Source organism: Mixophyes fleayi, chromosome 6 (genome assembly GCF_038048845.1).
Source record: "Mixophyes fleayi isolate aMixFle1 chromosome 6, aMixFle1.hap1, whole genome shotgun sequence".
NCBI classification, from domain to species: Eukaryota; Metazoa; Chordata; class Amphibia; order Anura; family Limnodynastidae; genus Mixophyes; species Mixophyes fleayi.
In genome coordinates this window covers 112,621,924-112,632,354 of record NC_134407.1, presented here as the reverse complement: position 1 = coordinate 112,632,354, position 10,431 = coordinate 112,621,924, and the positions used below count along the sequence as shown (strand labels likewise).

General features: G+C 44.1%; 1 non-coding gene and 39 pseudogenes across 1 annotated transcript; all 40 read left to right on the top strand.

Annotated features, from left to right (window-relative positions):
* LOC142095647 (5S ribosomal RNA) overlaps nt 1–105 on the top strand; it is a 119-nt pseudogene extending 14 nt beyond the window's left edge.
* A 92-nt stretch (nt 106–197) lies between these two features.
* Nucleotides 198–315, top strand: LOC142095566 (5S ribosomal RNA; annotated as a pseudogene).
* Nucleotides 316–406: 91 nt separating this feature from the next.
* LOC142095886 (5S ribosomal RNA) lies at nt 407–524 on the top strand (annotated as a pseudogene).
* Nucleotides 525–614: 90 nt separating this feature from the next.
* Nucleotides 615–733, top strand: LOC142095806 (5S ribosomal RNA; annotated as a pseudogene).
* Nucleotides 734–812: 79 nt separating this feature from the next.
* Nucleotides 813–930, top strand: LOC142095607 (5S ribosomal RNA; annotated as a pseudogene).
* An 87-nt stretch (nt 931–1,017) lies between these two features.
* LOC142095582 (5S ribosomal RNA) lies at nt 1,018–1,136 on the top strand (annotated as a pseudogene).
* Nucleotides 1,137–1,228: 92 nt separating this feature from the next.
* Nucleotides 1,229–1,346, top strand: LOC142095728 (5S ribosomal RNA; annotated as a pseudogene).
* An 89-nt stretch (nt 1,347–1,435) lies between these two features.
* Nucleotides 1,436–1,554, top strand: LOC142095909 (5S ribosomal RNA; annotated as a pseudogene).
* An 81-nt stretch (nt 1,555–1,635) lies between these two features.
* Nucleotides 1,636–1,754, top strand: LOC142095567 (5S ribosomal RNA; annotated as a pseudogene).
* Nucleotides 1,755–1,843: 89 nt separating this feature from the next.
* Nucleotides 1,844–1,961, top strand: LOC142095593 (5S ribosomal RNA; annotated as a pseudogene).
* Nucleotides 1,962–2,050: 89 nt separating this feature from the next.
* On the top strand, nt 2,051–2,159 carry LOC142095599 (5S ribosomal RNA; annotated as a pseudogene).
* Nucleotides 2,160–2,461: 302 nt separating this feature from the next.
* LOC142095706 (5S ribosomal RNA) lies at nt 2,462–2,580 on the top strand (annotated as a pseudogene).
* Nucleotides 2,581–2,671: 91 nt separating this feature from the next.
* Nucleotides 2,672–2,789, top strand: LOC142095862 (5S ribosomal RNA; annotated as a pseudogene).
* A 289-nt stretch (nt 2,790–3,078) lies between these two features.
* LOC142095934 (5S ribosomal RNA) lies at nt 3,079–3,197 on the top strand (annotated as a pseudogene).
* Nucleotides 3,198–3,290: 93 nt separating this feature from the next.
* Nucleotides 3,291–3,409, top strand: LOC142095921 (5S ribosomal RNA; annotated as a pseudogene).
* Nucleotides 3,410–3,501: 92 nt separating this feature from the next.
* On the top strand, nt 3,502–3,620 carry LOC142095609 (5S ribosomal RNA; annotated as a pseudogene).
* A 91-nt stretch (nt 3,621–3,711) lies between these two features.
* Nucleotides 3,712–3,830, top strand: LOC142095571 (5S ribosomal RNA). The gene has a single exon (XR_012677810.1). It is a non-coding gene; the product is annotated as a 5S ribosomal RNA (ribosomal RNA).
* A 77-nt stretch (nt 3,831–3,907) lies between these two features.
* Nucleotides 3,908–4,026, top strand: LOC142095576 (5S ribosomal RNA; annotated as a pseudogene).
* A 91-nt stretch (nt 4,027–4,117) lies between these two features.
* LOC142095614 (5S ribosomal RNA) lies at nt 4,118–4,235 on the top strand (annotated as a pseudogene).
* Nucleotides 4,236–4,325: 90 nt separating this feature from the next.
* LOC142095605 (5S ribosomal RNA) lies at nt 4,326–4,444 on the top strand (annotated as a pseudogene).
* A 79-nt stretch (nt 4,445–4,523) lies between these two features.
* On the top strand, nt 4,524–4,641 carry LOC142095818 (5S ribosomal RNA; annotated as a pseudogene).
* Nucleotides 4,642–4,731: 90 nt separating this feature from the next.
* Nucleotides 4,732–4,850, top strand: LOC142095592 (5S ribosomal RNA; annotated as a pseudogene).
* A 297-nt stretch (nt 4,851–5,147) lies between these two features.
* On the top strand, nt 5,148–5,266 carry LOC142095874 (5S ribosomal RNA; annotated as a pseudogene).
* Nucleotides 5,267–5,565: 299 nt separating this feature from the next.
* LOC142095555 (5S ribosomal RNA) lies at nt 5,566–5,684 on the top strand (annotated as a pseudogene).
* A 106-nt stretch (nt 5,685–5,790) lies between these two features.
* On the top strand, nt 5,791–5,909 carry LOC142095580 (5S ribosomal RNA; annotated as a pseudogene).
* A 92-nt stretch (nt 5,910–6,001) lies between these two features.
* Nucleotides 6,002–6,120, top strand: LOC142095573 (5S ribosomal RNA; annotated as a pseudogene).
* Nucleotides 6,121–6,198: 78 nt separating this feature from the next.
* On the top strand, nt 6,199–6,317 carry LOC142095717 (5S ribosomal RNA; annotated as a pseudogene).
* An 81-nt stretch (nt 6,318–6,398) lies between these two features.
* LOC142095595 (5S ribosomal RNA) lies at nt 6,399–6,518 on the top strand (annotated as a pseudogene).
* Nucleotides 6,519–6,610: 92 nt separating this feature from the next.
* LOC142095541 (5S ribosomal RNA) lies at nt 6,611–6,729 on the top strand (annotated as a pseudogene).
* A 90-nt stretch (nt 6,730–6,819) lies between these two features.
* Nucleotides 6,820–6,938, top strand: LOC142095551 (5S ribosomal RNA; annotated as a pseudogene).
* A 479-nt stretch (nt 6,939–7,417) lies between these two features.
* Nucleotides 7,418–7,535, top strand: LOC142095532 (5S ribosomal RNA; annotated as a pseudogene).
* A 90-nt stretch (nt 7,536–7,625) lies between these two features.
* LOC142095553 (5S ribosomal RNA) lies at nt 7,626–7,744 on the top strand (annotated as a pseudogene).
* A 93-nt stretch (nt 7,745–7,837) lies between these two features.
* On the top strand, nt 7,838–7,956 carry LOC142095554 (5S ribosomal RNA; annotated as a pseudogene).
* Nucleotides 7,957–8,046: 90 nt separating this feature from the next.
* Nucleotides 8,047–8,165, top strand: LOC142095557 (5S ribosomal RNA; annotated as a pseudogene).
* A 77-nt stretch (nt 8,166–8,242) lies between these two features.
* LOC142095591 (5S ribosomal RNA) lies at nt 8,243–8,361 on the top strand (annotated as a pseudogene).
* Nucleotides 8,362–8,446: 85 nt separating this feature from the next.
* LOC142095603 (5S ribosomal RNA) lies at nt 8,447–8,565 on the top strand (annotated as a pseudogene).
* Nucleotides 8,566–8,644: 79 nt separating this feature from the next.
* Nucleotides 8,645–8,762, top strand: LOC142095610 (5S ribosomal RNA; annotated as a pseudogene).
* A 90-nt stretch (nt 8,763–8,852) lies between these two features.
* Nucleotides 8,853–8,971, top strand: LOC142095552 (5S ribosomal RNA; annotated as a pseudogene).
* A 94-nt stretch (nt 8,972–9,065) lies between these two features.
* Nucleotides 9,066–9,184, top strand: LOC142095898 (5S ribosomal RNA; annotated as a pseudogene).
* A 91-nt stretch (nt 9,185–9,275) lies between these two features.
* Nucleotides 9,276–9,394, top strand: LOC142095572 (5S ribosomal RNA; annotated as a pseudogene).
* Nucleotides 9,395–10,431: the final 1,037 nt, after the last annotated feature.

Sequence of the window (10,431 nt, the reverse complement as noted above, 5' to 3'; positions counted from 1 at the left end):
CACCCTGAATAAGCCTAATCTCGTCTGATATTGGAAGCTAAGCAGGGCCGGGCCTGGTTACTACTTGGATGGGAGACCACCTGGGAATACCAGGTGCTGTAGGTTTGTTTTTTTTCGGGTTTTTTTCCCACTTGTTCCTGCTTCCTTCAATGCTGGTGTTGAGATGTATAAGAGATGAAGATCATTAGGCAAGCAATACCTACAGCCACACCACCCTGAACAAGCCCAACTTGTCTTATCTTGGAAGCTAAGCAGCGCCGGGCCTGGTTAGTACTTGGATGGGAGACCAACTGGGAATACCAGGTGCTGTAGGTTTTTTTATTACCTTTTTTTTTCTCTCTTGTTCCTGCTTCCTTCAATGCTGGTGTTGAGATGTATAAGAGATGAAGATCATTAGGCAAGTAACACCTACAGCAACACCATCCTGAACAAGCCCAATCACGTTTGATCTTGGAAGCTAAGCAGGGCAGGCCTGGTTAGTACTTGGATGGGAGATCCCCTGGGAATACCAGGTGCTGTAGGTTTTTTTTTTCCTTTTTTTTTCTCTCTTGTTCCTGCGTCCTTCAATGCTGGTGTTGAGATGTATAAGAGATGAAGATTATTAGGCAAGCTATACCTAAAGCAACACCACCCTGAACAAGCCCAATCACGTCTGATCTTGGAAGCTAAGCAGGGCCGGCCCTGGTTAGTACTTGGATGGGAGACCACCTGGGAATACCAGGTGCTGTATGTTGTTTTTTTCTCTCTTGTTCTTGCTTTCTGCAATTCTGGTGTTGAGATGTATAAGAGATGTAGGTCAGTATGCAAGCAATACCTTCAGCGAAACCACCCTGAACAAGCCCAATCTCATCTGATCTTGGAAGCTAAGCAGGGCAGGCCTGGTTAGTACTTGGATGGGAGACCACCTGGGAATACAAGGTGCTGTAGGTTTTTTTTTCGTTTTTTTTTCTCTTGTTGCTGCTTCCTTCAATGCTGGTGTTGCGATGTATAAGAGATGTAGATCATTAGACAAGCAATACCTACAGCAACACCACCCTGACCAAGCCCAATCTCGTCTGATATTGGAATCTAAGCAGGGCTGGGCCTGGTTAGTACTCGGATGGGAGACCACCTGGGAATAACAGGTGCTGTAGGTTTGTTTTTTTTCGTTTTTTTTTCTCTCTTGTTCCTGCTTCCTTCAATGCTGGTGTTGCGATGTATAAGAGATGTAGGTCAGTAAGCAAGCAATACCTACAGCAACACCACCCTGAACTAGCCCAATCACATCTGATTTTGGAAGCTAAGCAGGGCGGGCCTGGTTAGTACTTGGATGGGAAACCACCTGGGAATACCAGGTGCTGTAGGTTTTTTTTTCCTTTTTTTTTCTCTCTTGTTCCTGCTTCCTGCAATGCTGGTGTTGAGATGTATAAGAGATGTAGGTCATTATGCCAGCAATACCTACAGCAACACCACCCTGAACAAGCTCAGTCACATCTGATCTTGGAAGCTAAGCAGGACCAGGCCTGGTTAGTACTTGGGTGGGAGACCACCTGGGAATACCAGGTGCTGTAGGCTTTTTTTTTTTCTCCCTTGTTCTTGCTTCCTTCAATGCTGGTGTTGAGATGTATAAGAGATGTAGGTCAGTATGCAAGAAATACCTACAGTGACACCACCCTGAACAAGCCCAATCTTGTATGATCTTGGAAGCTAAGCAGTGCCGGGCCTGGTTAGTACTTGGAAAGGAGACCCCCTGGAAATACCAGGTGCTGTAGGTTTTTTTTTTCGGTTTTGTTCTCTCTTGTTCCTGCCTCCTTCAATGCTGGTGTTGAGATGTATAAGAGATGTAGGTTAGTAGGCAAGCAATACCTACAGCCACACCCCCCTGAACAAGCCCAACTTGTCTGATCTTGGAAGCTAAGCAGCAAAGGGCCTGGTTAGTACTTGGATGGGAGACCACCTGGGAATACCAGGTGCTGTAGCTTTTTTTTTTACCTTTTTTCCTCTCTTGTTACTGCTTCCTTCAATGCTGGTTTTGAGATATATAAGAGAAGTAGGTCAGTAGGCAAGCAATACCTACAGCCACACCACCCTGAACATGCCTGATCTTGGAAGCTAAGCAGGGCCGGCCCTGGTTAGTACTTGGATGGAAGACCACCTGGAAACACCAGGTGCTGTAGGTTTTTTTTTTTTCATTTTTTTTTTCTCTTGTTCCTGCCTCCTTCAATGTTGGTGTTGAGATGTATAAGAGATGTAGGTCAGTAGGCAAGCAATACCTACAGCCACACCACCCTGAACATGCCCAATCTTGTCTGATCTAGGAAGCTGGGCTGGGCCTAGTAAGTACTTGGATGGGAGACCAACTGGGAATTCCAAGGTGCTGTAGGGTTGTTTTTTTTTCCGTTTTTCTTTTCTCTCTTGTTCCTGCTTCCTTCAATGCTGGTGTTGAGATGTATAAGAGATTGTTGGTCAGTAAACAAGCATTACCTACAGCCACACCACCCTGAACAAGCCCAATCTCTTCTGATCTTGGGAGCTAAGCAGGGCTGGGCCTGGTCAGTACTTTAAAGGGAGACCACCTGGGAATACCAGATGCTGTAGGTTTTGTTTTTTTCATTTTTTTTCTCTCTTGTTCCTGCTTTCTTCAATGCCGGTGTTGAGATGTATAAGAGATGTAGGTCAGAAAGTAAACAATACCTACAGCGCACCACCCTGAACATTCCCAATCTCATCTGATCGTGGAAGCTAAGCAGGGCCGGGCCTGGTTAGTACTTTGATGGGAAACCACCTGGGAATACCAGGTTCTGTAGGTTTTTTTTTTCTCTCTTGTTCCTGCTTCCTTCAATGCTGGTGTTGAGATGTATAAGAGATGTAGGTCAGAAAGCAAGCAATATGTACAGCCACATTACCCTGAACAAGCCCAATCTCGTCTGATCTTGGAAGCTAAACAGGGCCGGTTCTGGTTAGAACTTGGATTGGAGACCACCTGGGAATACCAGCTGCTGTAGGTTTTTTTTTTCGTTTTTTTTCCTCTCTTGTTCCTGCTTTCTTCAATGCTGGTGTTGAGATGTATAAGAGATTGTTGGTCAGTAGACAAGCATTACCTACAGCCACACCACCCTGAACAAGCCCAATCTCATCTGATCTTGGAAGCTAGGCAGGGCTAGGCTTGGTTAGTACTTATATGGGAGACCACCTGGGAATACCAGCTGCTGTAGGTTTTTTTTTTTCGTTTTTCTATTCTCTCTTGTTCCTGCTTCCTTCAATGCTGGTGTTGAGATGTATAAGAGATTGTTGGTCAGTAGACAAGCATTACCTACAGCCACACCACCCTGAACAAGCCCAATCTCATCTGATCTTGGAAGCTAGGCAGGGCTAGGCTTGGTTAGTACTTATATGGGAGACCACCTGGGAATACCAGCTGCTGTAGGTTTTTTTTTTCGTTTTTCTATTCTCTCTTGTTCCTGCTTCCTTCAATGCTGGTGTTGAGATGTATAAGAGATTGTTGGTCAGTAGACAAGCATTACCTACAGCCACACCACCCTGAACAAGCCCAATCTCTTCTGATCTTGGGAGCTAAGCAGGGCTGGGCCTGGTCATTACTTTGATGGGAGACCACCTGGGAATACCAGGTGCTGTCGGTTTTGTTTTTTTCGTTTTTTTTCTCTCTTGTTCCTGCTTTCTTCAATGCCGGTGTTGAGATGTATAAGAGATGTAGGTCAGAAAGTAAACAATACCTACAGCCGCACCACCCTGAACATGCCCAATCTCATCTGATCGTGGAAGCTAAGCAGGGCCGGGCCTGGTTAGTACTTTGATGGGAAACCACCTGGGAATACCAGGTGCTGTAGGTTTTTTTTCTCTCTTGTTCCTGCTTCCTTCAATGCTGGTGTTGAGATGTATAAGAGATGTAGGTCAGAAAGCAAGCAATATGTACAGCCACATTACCCTGAACAAGCCCAATCTCGTCTGATCTTGGAAGCTAAACAGGGCCGGTTCTGGTTAGTACTTGGATTGGAGACCACCTGGGAATACCAGGTGCTGTAGGTTTTTTTTTTTCCTTTTTTTTTCTTTCTTGTTCCTGCTTCCTACAATGCTGGTGTTGAGATGTATAAGAGATGTAGATCATTAGGCAAGAAATACCTACAGTAACACCACCTTGAACAAGCCCAATCACGTTTGATCTTGGAAGCTAAGCAGGGCAGGCCTGGTTAGTACTTGGATGGGAGACCACCTGGGAATACCAGGTGCTGTAGGTTTTTTTTTTTCCTTTTTTTTCTCTCTTGTTCCTGCGTCCTTCAATGCTGGTGTTGAGATGTATAAGAGATGAAGATTATTAGGCAAGCTATACCTACAGCAACACCACCCTGAACAAGCCCAATAACGTCTGATCTTGGAAGCTAAGCAGGGCCGGGCCTGGTTAGTACTTGGATGGGAGACCACCTGGGAATACCAGGTGCTGTATGTTGTTTTTTTCTCTCTTGTTCTTGCTTCCTTCAATGCTGGTGTTGCGATGTATAAGAGATGTAGGTCAGTAGGCAAGCAATACCTACAGCAACACCACCCTGAACTAGCCCAATCACATCTGATTTTGGAAGCTAAGCAGGGCGGGCCTGGTTAGTACTTGGATGGGAGACCTCCTGGGAATACCAGGTGCTGTAGATTTTTTTTTTCTTTTTTTTTTCTCTCTTGTTCCTGCTTCCTGCAATGCTGGTGTTGAGATGTATAAGAGATGTAGGTCAGTATGCAAGAAATACCTACAGCGACACCACCCTGAACAAGCCCAATCTTGTATGATCTTGGAAGCTAAGCAGTGCCGGGCCTGGTTAGTACTTGGAAAGGAGACCACCTGGAAATACCAGGTGGTGTAGGTTTTTTTTTTTCGGTTTTGTTCTCTCTTGTTCCTGCCTCCTTCAATGCTGGTGTTGAGATGTATAAGAGATGTAGGTTAGTAGGCAAGCAATACCTACAGCCACACCCCCCTGAACAAGCCCAACTTATCTGATCTTGGGAGCTAAGCAGCAAAGGGCCTGGTTAGTACTTGGATGGGAGACCACCTCAGAATACCAGGTGCTGTAGCTTTTTTTTTTACCTTTTTTCCTCTCTTGTTACTGCTTCCTTCAATGCTGGTTTTGAGATGTATAAGAGAAGTTGGTCAGTAGGCAAGCAATACCTACAGCCACACCACCCTGAACATGCCCAATCTTGTCTGATCTTGGAAGCTAAGCAGGGCCAGGCCTGGTTAGTACTTGGATGGAAGACCACCTGGAAACACCAGGTGCAGTAGGTTTTTTTTTTTTCATTTTTTTTTTCTCTTGTTCCTGCCTCCTTCAATGTTGGTGTTGAGATGTATAAGAGATGTAGGTCAGTAGGCAAGCAATACCTACAGCCACACCACCCTGAACATGCCCAATCTTGTCTGATCTAGGAAGCTGGGCCGGGCCTAGTTAGTACTTGGATGGGAGACCAACTGGGAATTCCAAGGTGCTGTAGGGTTGTTTTTTTTCCGTTTTTGTTTCTCTCTTGTTCTTGCTTCCTTCAATGCTGGTGTTGAGATGTATAAGAGATGTAGGTTAGAAAACAACAAATATCTATAGCGCCACCACCCTGAACAAGCCCAATCTCATCTGATCTTGGAAGCTAGGCAGGGCTAGGCCTGGTTAGTACTTGGATGGGAGACCACCTGGGAATACCAGCTGCTGTAGGTTTTTTTTTTTCGGTTTTTTTTTTTGGGTTTTTTTCCTCTCTTGTTCCTGCTTCCTTCAATGCTGGTGTTGAGATGTATAAGAGATTGTTAGTCAGTAGACAAGCATTACCTACAGCCACACCACCCTGAACAAGCCCAATCTCATCTGATCTTGGAAGCTAGGCAGGGCTAGGCTTAGTTAGTACATATATGGGAGACCACCTGGGAATACCAGCTGCTGTAGGTTTTTTTTTTCGTTTTTCTTTTCTCTCTTGTTCCTGCTTCCTTCAATGCTGGTGTTGAGATGTATAAGAGATTGTTGGTCAGTAGACAAGCATTACCTACAGCCACACCACCCTGAACAAGCCCAATCTCCTCTGATCTTGGAAGCTAAGCAGGGCCAAGCCTGGTTAGTACTTGGGTGGGAGACCACCTGCGAATACCAACTGCTGTAGGTTTTTTTTTCTCTCTTGTTCCTGCTTCCTTCAATGCTGGTGTTGAGATGTATAAGAGATGTAGGTCAGTAGGCAAGCATTACCTACAGCCACACCACCCTGAACAAGCCCAATCTCCTCTGATCTTGGGAGCTAAAAAGGGCTGGGCCTGGTCAGTACTTCGATGGAAGACCACCTGGGAATACCAGGTGCTGTAGGTTTTTTTTCGTTTTTTTTCTCTTTTGTTCCTGCTTCCTTCAATGCTGGTGTTGAGATGTATAATAGATGTAGGTCAGTAGGAAAGCATTACCTAAGCCATCCTGAACAAGCCCAATCTCCTCTGATCTTGGAAGCTAAGCAGGGCTGGGCCTGGTTAGTACTTGGATGGGAGACCACCTGGGAATTCCAAGTTGCTGTAGGTTTTTTTTTTTCCGTTTTTTTTCTCTCTTGTTCCAGGTTCCTTCAATGCGGGTGTTGAGATGTATGAGAGATTGTTGGTCAGTAGACAAGCATTACCTACAGCCACACCACCCTGAACAAGCCCAATCTCCTCTGTACTTGGAAGCTAAGCAGCGCCGGGCCTGGTTAGTACTTGGATGGGAGACCACCTGGGAACACCAACTGCTGTAGGTTTTTTTTTCATTTTTTTTTTCTCTCTTGATCCTGCTTCCTTCAATGCTGGTGTTGAGATGTATAAGAGATGTAGGTCAGTAGGCAAGCATTACCTACAGCGACACAACCCTGAACAAGCCCATTCTTGTCTGATTTTGGAAGCTAAGCAGGGCCAGGCCTGGTTAGTACTTGGATGGGAAACCACCTGGGAATACCAGGTGCTGTAGGTTTTTTTTCTCTCTTGTTCCTGCTTCCTTCAATGCTGGTGTTGAGATGTATAAGAGATGTAAGTCAGTAGGCAAGCAATACCTACAGCCCAAGCTCCCTGAATAAGCCCAATCTCATCTGATCTTGGACACTAAGCAGGGCCAGGCCTGGTTATTACTTGGATGGGAGACCACCTGGAAATATCAGGTAGTGTAGGTTGTTTTTTTTTTTTCCTCTCTTGTTCCTGCTTCCTTCAATGCTGGTGTTGAGATGTATAAGAGATGTCTGTCAGTAGGCAAGCAATACATACAGCAACACCACCCTGAACAAGCCCAAACTCATCTGATCTTGTAAGCTAAGCAGGGCCATGTCTGGTTAGTACTTGGATGGGAGACCAGCTGAGAATACCAGGTGCTGTAGGGGGTTTTTTTCTCTCTTGTTCCTGCTTCCTTCACTGCTTGTGTTAAGATGTATAAGAGATGTAGGTCAGTAGGCAAGCAATACCTACAGCCACACCACATTGAACAAGCCCAATCTCGTCTGATCTTGGAAGCTAAGGAGTGCAGGTCTGGTTAGTACTTGGATGGGAGTCCACCTGAGAATACCAGGTGCTGTAGGTTTTATTTTTTCCTTTTTTTTTCTCTCTTGTTCCTGCTTCCTTCAATGCTGGTGTTGAGATGTATAAGAATGTAGGTCAGTAGGCAACCATTACCTACAGCCACAACACCCTAAACAAGCCCAATCTCGTTTGATCTTGGAAGCTAAGCAGGGCCGGGCCTGGTTAGTACTTGGATTTGAGACCACCTGGGAATACCAGGTGCTGTAGGTTTTGTTTTTTTTTCGTTTTTTTTCTCTCTTGTTCCTGCTTCCTTCAATGCTAGTGTTGAGATGTATAAGAGATGTAGGTCAGTAGGCAAGCAATACGTACAGCCACACCACCCTGAACAAGCCCAATCTCGTCTGATCTTGTAATCTAAGCAGGGCCGGGACTGGTTAGTACTTGGATGGGAGACCACCTGGAAACATCAGGTGCTGTAGGGTTTTTTTTTCATTTTTTTTTCTCTCTTGTTCCTGCTTCCTTCAATGCTGGTGTTGAGATGTATAAGAGATGTAGGTCAGTAGGCAAGCATTACCTACAGCGACACCACCCTGAACAAGCCCATTCTTGTCTGATTTTGGAAGCTAAGCAGGGCCAGGCCTGGTTAGTACTTGGATGGGAAACCACCTGGGAATATCAGGTGCTGTAGGTTTTTTTTCTCTCTTGTTCCTGCTTCCTTCAATGCTGGTGTTGAGATGTATAAGAGATGTAAGTCAGTAGGCAAGCAATACCTACAGCCCAAGCTCCCTGAATAAGCCCAATCTCATCTGATCTTGGACACTAAGCAGGGCCAGGCCTGGTTATTACTTGGATGGGAGACCACCTGGAAATACCAGGTACTGTAGGTAGTTTTTTTTTTTTCCTCTCTTGTTCCTGCTTCCTTCAATGCTGGTGTTGAGATGTATAAGAGATGTCTGTCAGTAGGCAAGCAATACATACAGCAACACCACCCTGAACAAGCCCAATCTCATCTGATCTTGTAAGCTAAGCAGGGCCATGTCTGGTTAGTACTTGGATGGGAGACCAGCTGAGAATACCAGGTGCTGTAGGGGTTTTTTTTCTCTCTTGTTCCTGCTTCCTTCACTGCTTGTGTTAAGATGTATAAGAGATGTAGGTCAGTAGGCAAGCAATACCTACAGCCACACCACACTGAACAAGCCCAATCTCGTCTGATCTTGGAAGCTAAGCAGTGCAGGTCTGGTTAGTACTTGGATGGGAGTCCACCTGAGAATACCAGGTGCTGTAGGTTTTATTTTTTCCTTTTTTTTTCTCTCTTGTTCCTGCTTCCTTCAATGCTGGTGTTGAGATGTATAAGAATGTAGGTCAGTAGGCAACCATTACCTACAGCCACAACACCCTAAACAAGCCCAATCTCGTTTGATCTTGGAAGCTAAGCAGGGCCGGGCCTGGTTAGTACTTGGATTTGAGACCACCTGGGAATACCAGGTGCTGTAGGTTTTGTTTTTTTTTCGTTTTTTTTTCTCTCTTGTTCCTGCTTCCTTCAATGCTAGTGTTGAGATGTATAAGAGATGTAGGTCAGTAGGCAAGCAATACGTACAGCCACACCACCCTGAACAAGCCCAATCTCGTCTGATCTTGAAATCTAAGCAGGGCCGGGACTGGTTAGTACTTGGATGGGAGACCACCTGGGTATACTAGGTGCTGTAGGTTTTTTTTTTTCCTTTTTTTTTCTCTCTTGTTCCTGCTTTCTTCAATGCTGGTTTTGAGATGTATAAGAGATGTAGGTCAGTAGGCAAGCAATACCTACAGCCACATCACCCTGAACATGCCCAATCTCCTTTGATCTTGAAAGGTAAGCAGAGCCGGACCTGGTTAGAACTTGGATGGGAGACCAGCTGGGAGCACCAGGTGCTGTAGGTTTTTTTTTTCCTTTTTTTTTCTCTCTTGTTCCTGCTTCCTTCAATGCTGGTGTTGAGATGTATAAGAGATGTAGGTCAGTAGGCACGCAATACCTACCAATATTGTCCACAACTTTCAGCTTTCTACGTCTTTCTCAACAGGAGAAAACGCGAAAACCAGTCATTTTTCAATTCCCATAGAAAGCAATGCATTTCTCCACTCCTGAAATTAAACTTCTTACTCTCTATTGGAAGCAATTACTTACATGAATCATTTTACATAATTCTTATCTAGGATGACATTGCCAACATTGTCCACAATGTTCACCTTTCTACGTCTTTCTCAATAAGAGAAAACTAGTCATTTTTCAATTCCCCTAGAAAGCAATTCATTTCTCCACTTCTGAACTTAAGCTTCTTACTCTCTCTTGGAAGCAATACTTACATTACCAACATTGTCCCCAATTTTTAGCTTTCTACCTCTTTCTCAGCAGGAGAAATTGTGAAAAAAGTCATTTTTGAAATCCTTTAGAAAACTATGCATTTTTCTTACTTTCTCTTGGTAGCAATGACTTACATGAATTATTTTACATAATTCTTGTCTAGGATGACATTACCAACAGCATTCTACCTCTTTCTTAGCAGTAGAAAACGCAAAAAAAAGACATTTCAAATTCTAATAGAAAACAATGCATATTTCTAACTTTTTCTTGGAAGCAATGACTTACATAAATCATTTTACATAATTCTTTTCTAGGATGACATTTTAAACATTGTCCACAATTTTTATTTTTTACGTCTTTCTCAACAGGAGAAAACGCAACAAAACAGTCATTTTTCAATCCCTATAGAAAACAATGCATTTTTCTTACATTCTCTTGGTAGCAATGACTTACATAAATCATTTTTACATTTTGCTTGTCTAGAATGACATTACCAACAGCATTCTACCTCTTTCTTAGCAGTAGAAAACGCAAAAAAAAGACATTTTTCAATTCCAATAGAAAACAAAGCATATTTCCTACTTTTTCTTGGAAGCAATGACTTACATGAATCATT